The 12,162-nt window shown below is 52.0% G+C and overlaps 1 protein-coding gene across 2 annotated transcripts in view; it reads left to right on the top strand.

Annotated features, from left to right (window-relative positions):
* Positions 1–12,162, top strand: part of papolg (poly(A) polymerase gamma) — a 54,981-nt gene that overhangs the window by 6,091 nt on the left and 36,728 nt on the right. The window lies entirely within an intron of this gene.

The following is a 12,162-nucleotide window of genomic DNA, read 5'->3' as shown; positions in this document are numbered from 1 at the left end:
CTTTTGAAGGGGAGCCTCCCAATTCCCTCCCCTTGGTCTCCCGGGTGTATTACAAAGACCTCACTTTTCCCCAGATTTAATTTATATCCCGAAAAATCCCCGAACTCCGCTAGTATCCCCATTACCTCCGGCATTCCCCCCTCCGGGTCTGCCACATACAACAACAAATCATCCGCATAGAGCGAGACCCGATGTTCCTCCCCTCCCCTTGTCAGTCCTCTCCACCCCCCTGAACCCCTCAGTGCCATCGCCAACGGCTCAATCGCTAATGCAAAGAGTAAGGGAGATAGGGGACATCCCTGCCTAGTACCTCGATGGAGCCCAAAATATTCTGACCTCCTCCCGTTTGTTACCACACTTGCCATCGGAGCTGAATAGAGCAGTTTTACCCACTTGATAAATCCCTCCCCAAACCCAAACCTTTCCAACGTCTCCCACAAGTATTCCCACTCCACCCTGTCAAATGCCTTCTCCGCGTCCAGCGCTACCACTATCTCCGCCTCCCCTTCCACTGCTGGCATCATAATCACATTTAACAATCTCCGAACATTTGTGTTAAGTTGGCGTCCCTTCACGAACCCCGTCTGGTCTTCATGGACTACCCCTGGCACACAGTCCTCTATCCTGGTTGCCAGGACCTTTGCTAACAGCTTGGCATCTACATTTAAGAGGGAGATAGGCCTGTAGGACCCGCACTGGACCGGGTCCTTGTCCCGCTTCAAAATCAAGGAGATCAGGGCCTGCGACATTGTTGGAGGCAGAACCCCCCCCTCGCGCGCCTCATTGAAGGCTCGCACCAGCACTGGACCCACCAAGTCCACAAATTTCCTGTAAAACTCCACCGGGAACCCATCCGGCCCCGGCGCCTTCCCCGCCTGCATCTGGCCTATCCCCTTAATTAGCTCCTGCAGCTCTATCGGCGCCCCCAACCCTTCCACCAGCTCCTCCTGTACCTTTGGGAACCCCAATTTGTCGAGAAAGTTCTTCATTCCCCCTCTCCTCTTCGGCGGTTCAGACCTATACAATTCCCTATAGAAGTCCCTAAAGACCCTATTCACCTCTTGCCCCTTCTGCACTACATCCCCACCCCTCTCTCTCACTCCCCCAATCTCTCTGGCTGCATCTCGCTTACGAAGCTGGTGTGCCAGCATCCTGCTCGCCTTTTCCCCGTACTCATACGCCGCACCCTGCGCCCTTCTCCACTGCATTTCCGCCTTCCTAGTGGTCAGTAGGTCGAACCTGGCCTGCAAGCTACGCCGCTCCCTTAATAGCCCCTCCTCTGGCGCCGCCGCATATTTCCTATCTACTTCTAGGAGCTCCCCCCACCAGCCTCTCCCTTTCCTGCCTCTCCTTCCTCTCTCTGTGTGCCCTTATGGAGATCAGCTCTCCTCTAATCACTGCTTTCAAGGCCTCCCAGACCGTCCCCACCTGCACCTCACCTGTGTCATTCGTACCCAGATAGTTCTCAATGCCCGTTCTCACCCTTCTGCACACCTCTTCGTCCGCCAACAGCCCTACATCCAGGCGCCACAACGGGCGTTGGTCCCGCGCCTCCCCCATGTCCACGTCCACCCAATGTGGTGCATGGTCCGATATCGCAATGGCCGAGTACTCCGTGTCCTGCACTCTCGGCATCAGCCCCCTGTTCAATACGAAAAAATCGATCCTAGAGTACACTCTGTGGACGTGGGAGAAAAAAGAATACTCCCTCGCCCTAGGCCTACCAAATCTCCATGGGTCTACCCCTCCCATCTGCTCCATGAACCCCCTTAACACCTCTGCCGCTGCCGGCCTCCTATTCGTCCTGGAACTCGATCTATCCAGCCCAGGGTCTAACACCGTATTAAAGTCCCCTCCCATGATCAGGCCCCCTGCCTCCAGTCCCGGGATGAGGCCCAGCAGGCGCCTCATAAAACCCGCGTCGTCCCAGTTCGGGGCATACACATTTACCAGTACCACACTCTCTCCCTGCAGCCTACCCCTCACCATCACGTACCTGCCCTCCTTATCTGCCACCACCTCTGCCGCCACAAACGACACTCTCTTTCCCACCAAAATCGCCACCCCCCGGTTCTTGATATCCAAGCCTGAGTGGAACACCTGTCCCACCCACCCCCTTCTCAGGCGGACCTGATCTGCTACCCTCAAATGAGTCTCCTGCAGCATTGCTACATCAGCCTTCAGTCCCTTCAGGTGTGAGAAGACCCTTGATCTTTTGACCGGCCCATTCAGCCCCCTTACGTTCCACGTGATCAATCGGGTCGCAGAGCGACCCGTCCCTACTCCCTGTCGATTAGCCATGTCTTGTCCCTTGCTCGCCCCGGGTCATCCCTTCTTTTCTGACCCGCTTCCCATAGCGATGGCCCCCCCCCCCCCACCCCCCCCCGGCTCTCCCCTTCTCGTCCCTGGTCTTTCTAGCAGCAACCCGGTGTCCCCCCCCAGTCCCCCCCCCTTCCCCCCCCCCCCCCCCCCCCCCCCCCCCCCCCCCTGGCTAGGACCCCTCCTAGCCGCGATGTACCCCACATCGTACTCCCGAGAGTCAGCTGGTCTCCGCTGACCCGGCTGCTCCTGCCACATTCCGACTCCTCCCGGTTCACCCCATCTGCGCCCGTGAAAGATCCCCTTAAAACCCCGAGAAAGACCCGCATAATCAACCCGCTCCCCCCCGTCCCGTCTCCCCAACTTAACGATATAAATACAAATACCCAATGGCAACTAAATACATAAATACTTAACTACATACTTAAATAACAAAATAATTAACTAACTCTCAACTAACCGCGTGCCCAACCATCACCCTCCATCAAGCAGTATAAATAACCGCAGATAACCATAACCCGAAAAGAAAAAAAAGAACCAAAAAACCCCCCCAAGCACCCAAAGAAAAAGGGTAGGAGGGGTAAATAACTAAGGGAAATTGGAAACGGGAGAAATCACCCCATAAGAAGCCAACGACCCACAATAGAGATTTCAACAGTACAAATATACAGAAACACCCAACAACTCGAAACCTTCAAAATATTCAGAAAAGTCAACCGTTCGAGAAAAAACACCCCAAACACTCCACGAAACTGTTACCCAGTTCCGACCTGGCCTGAAAAAGAAAAGGGCCACTTGCACAATCAAGAGTCCCCCGGCGGCTACGACCGCCGGTGCTCCCAGGTTTTAGTTCGTGTCCAACTTTTCCTCTTGTACAAAGGTCCAGGCCTCCTCTGGGGACTCGAAATAATGATGTTGGTCCTTGTAGGTGACCCACAAGCGCGCCGGTTGCAACATTCCAAATTTGATCTTTTTCGCGTGTAGCACCGCCTTTGTCCGGTTGTACCGGGCCCGCCGCTTTGCCACCTCCGCACTCCAGTCCTGGTACACCCTTACCGTCGAGTTCTGCCACTTGCTGCTTTTCTCCCTTTTAGCCCACCTCAGGACTTTCTCTCGATCACTTAGCCGCTGGAACCGCACCAGCACCGCCCTCGGGGGCTCGTTTGCCCTAGGCCTCCTGGCCATGACCCGGTATGCCTCTTCCAATTCCAGGGGCGCCGGACCGGCCCCTTCCCCCATCAGGGAGCTCAACATCTCCGCCACATATCCCGGGAGATCCGACCCCTCCAGGCCTTCTTCCAGGCCCAGGATCCTCAAATTTTTCCTCCTCATCCGAGTGTCCAGCTCCTCGAAGCGGCTCTGCCACTTCGTGTGGAGTGCCTCGTGCGCCTCCACCTTTGCCCCGATGACTGTGGCCTCCTCCTCCCTCGCGGCCATCTCCTGCTGCAGATCTTTAATCGACGCCTCTTGGATCGCCTGGGCTCCCACCAACCTGGTGGCCGTCGCGTTCATGGACTCTAAGAGTTCCACTTTCATCTCCGTGAAAAAACGGAGGAGAGCGGCCTGCTGCTCCTCCGCCCATTTCTTCCACTCCTCCGGTGCACCGCCGGCCGCCATTTTGATTTTCTTCCCCCGCTTTTTTTGGGGAGCTGCTGCCGTTTTTCTTGCCGCTCCACTCCGGGTACCGACCATAAAATCGGTCTAGTTCTCCTCAGGGGACCTTCCCCCACCGGGATTCGTTTTTTCAGCGCCGTTGGGGCCCTCCAATTGGCCCAAAAACACCTTTGTTGCAGGAGCTTCCAAATGTGCGGCTTAGCTAGTCATAGCCGCAACCGGAAGTCAAGGATGCAATGTTAACTCTGCTTTCTCTCCTTACAGATCCTGCCAGACCTGAGTTATTCCAGCATCCACTGTTCTGTTTTCAAGTCATTTCAGGTCATTTCAGAGTAGATTATTTTTTTTAAATGCATTTAATACAAACATGTATCAAAATGGTTACAGCAAAGAAACACCCTGGGAAACATACTTCCCAACAATCAACTATAGTCTGTACAGATTTTTTCCCTTTTTCACCTCCCCACGACGAACTGCTCCTCAAACACAGTCACAAAGATCTCTCACCTTTCATCCAAACCCGCTGAAGAGCCCCTTAACTCATACTTTATCTCCTCTAATCGCAGGAAGTCGTACAAGTCACCCAACCAAGCTACTACCACGGGTGGTGATGCCGACCGCCACTCCAACAAAATTCGCTGCCGTGCAACAGAGAGGTGAAGGCCAAGACATCGGCCTTCCTCCTCTCCATGAACTCCGGCTTCTCTGAAACCCCAAATATCACCACCAAAGGGTCTGGGTCCTCCAACCCCTCCGCTATCCTGGCTAAGACCGCGAACACTCCCGCCCAGAATCTTCCCAATTTTGTGCAACCGCAAAACGTGCATGTGATTCGCTGGCCCCCACCCACACCTCTCACGCTCATCTGCTACCTCCTGAAAGAACCCACTCATTCTCGTCCGACTCATGCACCCTGTGCACCACCTTAAACTGTATCAGGCTCATCCTTGCACAAGAGGACGCTCCCTTTATCCTACGCAGTGCCTCACTCTATACTCCCCAATTGATCTCCCCTCCCAACTCCGCTTCCCATTTCTCCTTGATCTTCACCACCCGCTCGACTCCCTGCTCCCCCAGCCATTTGTATACATCCCCAATTATTCCCTCCCCTTCCACATCCAGAAGCAGCAGTCGCGCTAGCAAGGTGTATCCCGACAACCTAGGGAATCCCCTCCAGACTTTACGCGCAAAGTCCCTAACCTGCAGATACCTGAATTCACTCCCCCTTGGGGGCCCCCTCCCGGCTCAAACCATGATTCTCGCACTGCGGCGTTAGCACCGACATCCCTACCACCCTAAAATACCTCAGCTGATTCCATATCTTCACTGTGGACTGCATAACCGGGCTCCTTGAATACCTACTCCGAGCCATTAGTAACGCTGCCATCACCATAGCCCTCAAACTAGACCCCTTACAAGATTCCTCCTCCATCCTAACCCGTTCTACCCCATCTCCTTCCCACCACCGCTGCACCTTGTCCACATTCGGCGCCCAATAATAACGAAGCAAGCTTGGCAATGCCACCCCCCCCCCCCCCCCCCCCCCTTGCTGCCTCTGTAGCAGCGTCTTCTCCACCCATACAAAGTCAGAAAAGGTCACGTCCACTTTCCGAAAAAAGGCCTTTGGTATAAAGATCGGGAGTGCTTGAAAGATAAACAACCTCGGCTGAATATTCATTTTCACCCTTGGACCCGCCCTGCCAGTGTTAAGTGCAGTGTATCCCACCTCTTAAGATCCTCCTCCACCAGCTTCATTTAGTTCTACTTTTGGAGCCCCATCCATTCCCTCGCTACCTGAATCCCCGAATACCTAAGCCTATCCCTCGCTGCCGTAAATGGCATTTCCCCCCCCCCCCCAAACTAAATTAGCCCGCTGTGCCAGCTCATTCACTGGGAATACCTTGCTTTTCCCTACATTCAGCTTGTACCCTGAGAACCTTCCAAACCACCCCAGCAGGCCCATAATCCTTTGCATGCTCACCAACGAAACATACAGCAAGAGGTCATCAGCAGAAGAGTGACACCTGATGCTACCTGTCCTCTCATAATCTCCCGCCACTTTGCCGACCCCCTGAGAGCCATCGCCAATGGCTCTATGGCCAGTGCAAACAGCAGCGGTGACAACGGGCACCCCTGCCTCGTATCCCGTGTAAGTCAAAGCTTTGTGAGCCTATATCATTAGCCCTCGCCCTTGGTGCCACATAACGTACCCATTCCACAAATCTCGGCTCAAACTTTCCCAAAACCTCGAACAAGTACCGCCACTCCACCCGATCAAATGCCTTCTCCGCGTCCACACCACCCGATCAAATGCCTTCTCCGCGTCCATGGACACCAACCCCACCTCCGGTACCTGAGCCCTAGACGGATTCAACATCCATCTTATGTTACTCACAGACTGCCTGCCCTTTTAGAAAGCTTGTTTGATCTTCTGCACCCACCCCCCAGGTCACAATCCTCCATCCTCCCCGCCAACAACTTAGCCAATACTTTCACATCTGTGTTCCATAGTGATATGGGCCTATACGACCCACATTCCACCGGGTCCTTCCCCTTTTTCGGGATTAGTTCAATTACTGCCTGCGTCATCGTCTCCGGCAACTCCCCCTTCTCCAGTGCTTCATTAAACGCGCCCAGCAGATGTGGTGCCAGGTCTGTCGCAAATTCCTTATAAAATTCCGCCGGGTATCCATCCGGTTTGGGGGCCTTCCCCGACTTCATACCCCTGATACTATCCAGCACCTCCCTCAGCCCCAGGGGCTCCTCCAACTCCTGCCTCTCTGCTTCCTCCACCTGGGGAAATTCCAGCTTGTCCAGAAACTGCCCCATGCCCCCCTCTTCTCCTGGGTCTCCTCAAAGTCCCTGGTAGTACTCCCTAAATGCCTCATTTATCTTCCGTGGCTCCGGCACCACATCCCCAGTCCGTATCTTCAATATTTCCCTGGATGCAGCCTAACTCCGCAGCTGGTGCAGCAGCATGCGGCTCGCCTTCTCCCCATATAGGTATTGTACCCCCCTTGCCCTACGCAGTTGCCTTACCGCCCTCCCTGTTGTCAGGCTGTCAAACTGCCCCTACAATTTTATTTCTCCTCGCCAATCCCTTCATGGTGGGCACTCTGGAATATTTCCTGTCCACCTCTATCTTGCTCATGAGATGGTCATGTTCCTCCCTCCTTTCCCTATCCGCACGAGCCTTAAACAAAACAATTCCCCCCCCCCCCCCCCCCCCCCCCCCCCCCCCCCGACCACTGCCTTCAGTGCTTCCCAAAAAATGGCCGCCGACATCGCCCCATTCTGATTCAACTCCACATACTCCTTAATCGGCGCCTGCACCATATCACATAAAACCTCCAACTGGCGCGGGGCCAAATCTGGGGATCGCTGCCAGCAACCCTTTCATAAAATTCACATCATCCCAATTTGGGGCATACACATTTACCAATACCCTTCCAATATCCCACTCTCAATCACATCTCCCATCCGGATCACTCACCTCCTTCGCATTCACAAATCCCATTTTTTTTGTTCATTAAAATCGGCGCTCCCCTCGATTTCGAATCAAACCCTGAGTGGAAAAACTGCCCGACCCACCCCTTCCATAACCTAACCTGGTCCTTCACACGGAGGTGCGTCTCCTGCAGAAAGACCACCCCTGCTTTCAAGCTCCTGAGATACGCTAACACCCTCAGCCTTTTAACAGGCCCATTCAATCCCCGGACAGTCCACGTTACCAGCCTTACCGCAGGCTTATGCCTCCAATTTTACACTTTTAATATGATGCATTAGCTAAATAGAGGAATTTGCTAAATTAGAAAAAGCATACAACCCATGGCAATTAAGGATGATTTCCTAGTCCTGGAAGGTGAACTGACCGTACTTGATTTCTCTAGCTGCGAGCAGCATACTCTTGTCTTTCTGTCTACTGTCTTTATTTGTTCTTTTCGAGCCAGTCCAGGTGCACGGCAGCTCTCTCCCAATCTTCCTCCATATGAAGAAGACTGACCAGCATGGATCATTTTGGAAAAACTCTCCTGTCAAACAATTTTTTTCCCCCATCTCCTGAGAGCCTGTTTTTAACCTTTTTTTTTCCGAGTTTGCTTACATATGGGTCATGCGATTCACAGTATCCGGAATGTCTGTGCTAGAGATATGTCCTTCACAGAGATAACAGGCCCTATGTTTTTCAACTCGCAAGCTGCCATGGCAGCCAAGATTTATGATATTCAGTAAATATAAGATTTTAAGTTTATCCAGTGATTTCTTACATATATTAGCTTGTACTGTATTCCCATGTGTATGGTTCAATCTTGATTTTGCATTGTGCAAAATGATTTGATGCATTTTACTTCCTGATTTGTGTGCAGCCTTTGGAAATACTTCAATGTGGTTTGACTTCTTGTTCTACTTAATGACATCACTGTTGCCAAATGTCTGGAGATCCCCTGACATGATGCCAGATTCACATTAATGGCAGGAACTGTTCAATCCTCATCACAGATGAGCACATTGTTGGGCAACCTCCTTGAGGGCAGCGGCAAGTGCTGTCACTTCATTTGCAGACTACAAAATCCAAGCTATTTTTTTGAAATTCTTTAGAATGTAGTTATGACATCAAACTCCAATACATGTTTTACAGTGGCATAGAATTTACAATGCAGAAGGAGGCCATTCGGCCCATCGAGTCTGCACCGGCTCTTGGAAAGAGCACACTACCCAAGGTCAACACCTCCCCCTATCCCAGTAACCCCACCCAACACTAAGGGCAATTTTGTACACTAAGGCAATTTATCATGGCCAATCCACCTAACCTGCACATCTTTGGACTGTGGGAGGAAACCAGAGCACCTGGAGGAAACCCACGCACACACGGGGAGGATGTGCAGACTCCGCACGGACAGTGACCCAAGCCGGAATCGAACCTGGGACCCTGGAGCTGTGAAGCAATTGTGCTATCCACAATGCTACCGTGCTGCCCTGGTGGACATTTGCTTGATATAGTGGACATTTGCTTGACAGTTTGAGCTGTTCTTCAAGAGAGAAATTAAATGGAGCTTTATTTACATGTGATATACAAATTAGTGTGGTGCTCCATCAGGTTTTCATATTGGGTTAACATGAGTCCATGTGTCTCTTCAGAGCTAAAAAGGAGAAATGTGATTGTTTACACAGGGGTTGGAGCACGGTGGAAGGCAGCATGGTGGCACAGTGGTTCTCACTGCTGCCTCACAGCGTCAACAACCAAAGTTCAATGCCGACCTCGGGTGACTGTGTGGAGGTTTGGGCATTCTCCCTGTATCTGTGTGCTCTTCCGGGTGCTCCGTTTCCTCCCACAGTCCAAATGTTTGGTGGCTTGGCCATGCTAAACTTCTGCTTAGTGTCCAAATATTTTGTGGGGGAGTGGGCCGAGGTAGGGTGTTCTTTCACACAGTTGGTGCAGACCCAATCGGCTGAATGGCCTCATATGCTGTGGGCATTCTATGGCCTCATATGCTGTGGGCATTCTATGGCCTCCTGCGCGGTGGGGATTCTATGAGGTTAGTGATAGTTGGGAACTAAGAGAGATCGCAACCAAGGTGTGTAAGAGCATGAGTCAGGAAACTCAATGTGAAGATCTATTGAAGTTGCAGATAGTGGCAAGACAGCAGAATATGTTGATGGGAGAACAAAGTTTTTTTTTTTTTTTTCTTTTTTTTTACTGCTGACTGATATTACTTTGGGACAAAAACTTTTGGTTTTTGAGTCAATTTGGAAGGGGGTGAGGCCAATCACGCCCTTATATTCTGACCTGCCCTAAGTTGGAGGAATTTTAGAAGTCTTTCTTTAGTATCATGTCGGCGGTCTTGTGGATTTGGAACCCATCCCCTGGGGGCTATATTTGGGGTATCGAACTTTCAGGAGCTGCAGTCTGAAAAGGGGGCAGATGTTTAGCCTTCACCTCGCTGACTGTTTGCAGGTGGGTCCTGTTAGGGTGGAGGTCAGTCACTCCACTCTGCCTTGGTGTGGCTGGGGGAGCGAAGTTTTTGTATCTGGAAAATGTGACATTTTTGAAGACGGTGAGAGGGCTTTTATAAGAGATGGGGGTTGTTTGTACTGCATTTCAAGGAGCTGGTTACCGTCAGCTGTTAAGGGGGATTGTAAAATCAGGTATTTGGTTAAGGTTATTGGTGGGGGAGCTGTAGGGGGTTTGTGTTGTTTTTCTTTGCTATGTTTGTTTTGAAATGTTAAAATATCAGAAACTTGAATAAAAATATATTTTTTTTAAAAGTCACGATGGAAGAGAAAGATCACAAAGTAATTGAACTCCCAAGGGCTATAACCTGCCTAATTGGTGGTTATGGGAAATTCTCCCTTCCCAGCATTTAGGCCATGTATTTTGTGGGGTCCCCTTCGGTAGGCCCACAATTCTGTTGCCTCGACCGATTTTTCTTGGTCGTCTTTGTGTTTGAATGCAGGGGCTGGTGGGGTTAAAAGTGAGGAACAGAAGGGCCCTGTCATGGTTCTGGGAGGGGAACGAGTGAGGACAGATGAATGGGTGAACCCAGTTGAGGACCCTGTCAATCACAGCAGGGAAGGAAGGGAATGGTGCCTTTCCAGGAAGCAGGGTGTGTGAGCAGCTGTAGTCTTCCTATGGAACTTCCTATTTGGCTGGTTAGCTTACTTGTAATCAATGAAACTCAATCCAAGAATTATGGGTTCAAGTCCCACATTGGTGATGAGTTTTAATTTTCATATTACTACTTATCCATTTTTAATGGAATGTGTCTTGAACTAAATGTTCCATAAGCTCCGAGGAGAATTATGTTGGGAATCTCATGCAGACTTCCGGTGACAGGGATGTGGTGAGAAGTGGTTCTCCTGCAAAACCTGAAAACAGGCACTTTCTACCTCAAACGCCTGCAAACTGAGCAAACCATCCCTACAACACTAGCAGAACATCAGAAGAGAGAAGGATGCCAAATAAGAGCCAGCCCAGAAGTCGAGCTGATACCAGGAATGGGAAGAGCCTGGGCAAGCTGCAAACGGACAAGCCGACCGGCGCACGAGGCGGCGAAACCCGGAACGAGAGGGCCGCACAAGAAACCTCCCCGCACCAGGGGATGGTTGGAGAATGTTCCTCTCGAGCGTTGAGGGAACGTTGAGATGAGGCAAAGTCTGACAACCAGGCTGCGATGAAGTGGCGTGGTGGCCGAAGGTCTGGCGCACATGCGGTTGGCCCTGGACGGAGGCCCAGGAGGCGACTATCAAAGACCTGGAAAATGCCGCAACAGACCAGAGCGACGGGATCGTGACCTTGAAAAAGAAGGTGGCGAGGCTGGCTACGACACAAAAAGGCTGAAGACCAAGAAAATGGGTTTAGGCGACAGAATTGTGGGTCTACCGGAGGTGATCGAGGATGGGGACCCCACAAAATACGTGGCCCAAATGCTGGGTAACCTGGTGGGAAGGGAGAATTTCCCATACCCACCAGAAATCGACACAGCACACTGATCTCTCCGACCAAAGCTGGGGACCAGCCGATGGCGATAATTGTGGAAAATGCACAGGTACCAGGACCGGGGGAGAATCCTGCACTGGGCCAGGCAGTCCACAAACTGCAGCTGGGAAGGACACGAGCTCCAGATCTCCCAGGACATTGGGGCTGAGCTGGCCGGGCTGAATTCAACAAAGCGGAAGCCGCGCTGTACAATAGCGCACGGTTTGGAATGCTGTACCTAGCCAAGCTCTGGGTCGCATACCAAGCCAGAGAGCACTTTTTTTTTCACTGCCCCTGCAGACGAGAATAAGTTTGTCACAGCAGGGGCAGTGATGAGAAGCCAGCAGAATTTATGGGGGAAGAGCGTGGCCTCGTGTCGTTTTGGAAGACGAAAGCAGTGAAGGAAAGAAGGAGAAGCTGGGTGCAGATGAGCGCAAGGTAAGATGGGGGAAAGAACCGGTAGGGAGCCCACAGAACGGTGACGGGAGGAAGTATAACCACTCCCGGGAGGGGAGGGGCCACCCACCACCCTGGCAGGGTTGCTAGTACCGGGATTCATGAGGAGGAAAGAAGCTGCGCGTGCCCCCATCAAAGAGGAAAGGTGCCTGGCAACGGGTGGGGACAGATAATGGAGATTGGGGGGGGTGCGGTAAGCTGGGAAAGAAGGGGGTTTGGGATACGGAAGGGGGTGCACTGTAAGGGAGGAAAGATGGAGGACATTAGACTGGCTACATTGGACTGGCTACACGTGGCGA

Source organism: Scyliorhinus canicula, chromosome 1 (assembly GCF_902713615.1).
Source record: "Scyliorhinus canicula chromosome 1, sScyCan1.1, whole genome shotgun sequence".
In the NCBI taxonomy this organism is placed as follows: domain Eukaryota; kingdom Metazoa; phylum Chordata; class Chondrichthyes; order Carcharhiniformes; family Scyliorhinidae; genus Scyliorhinus; species Scyliorhinus canicula.
This window is presented reverse-complemented; position numbering and strand designations above follow the sequence as displayed.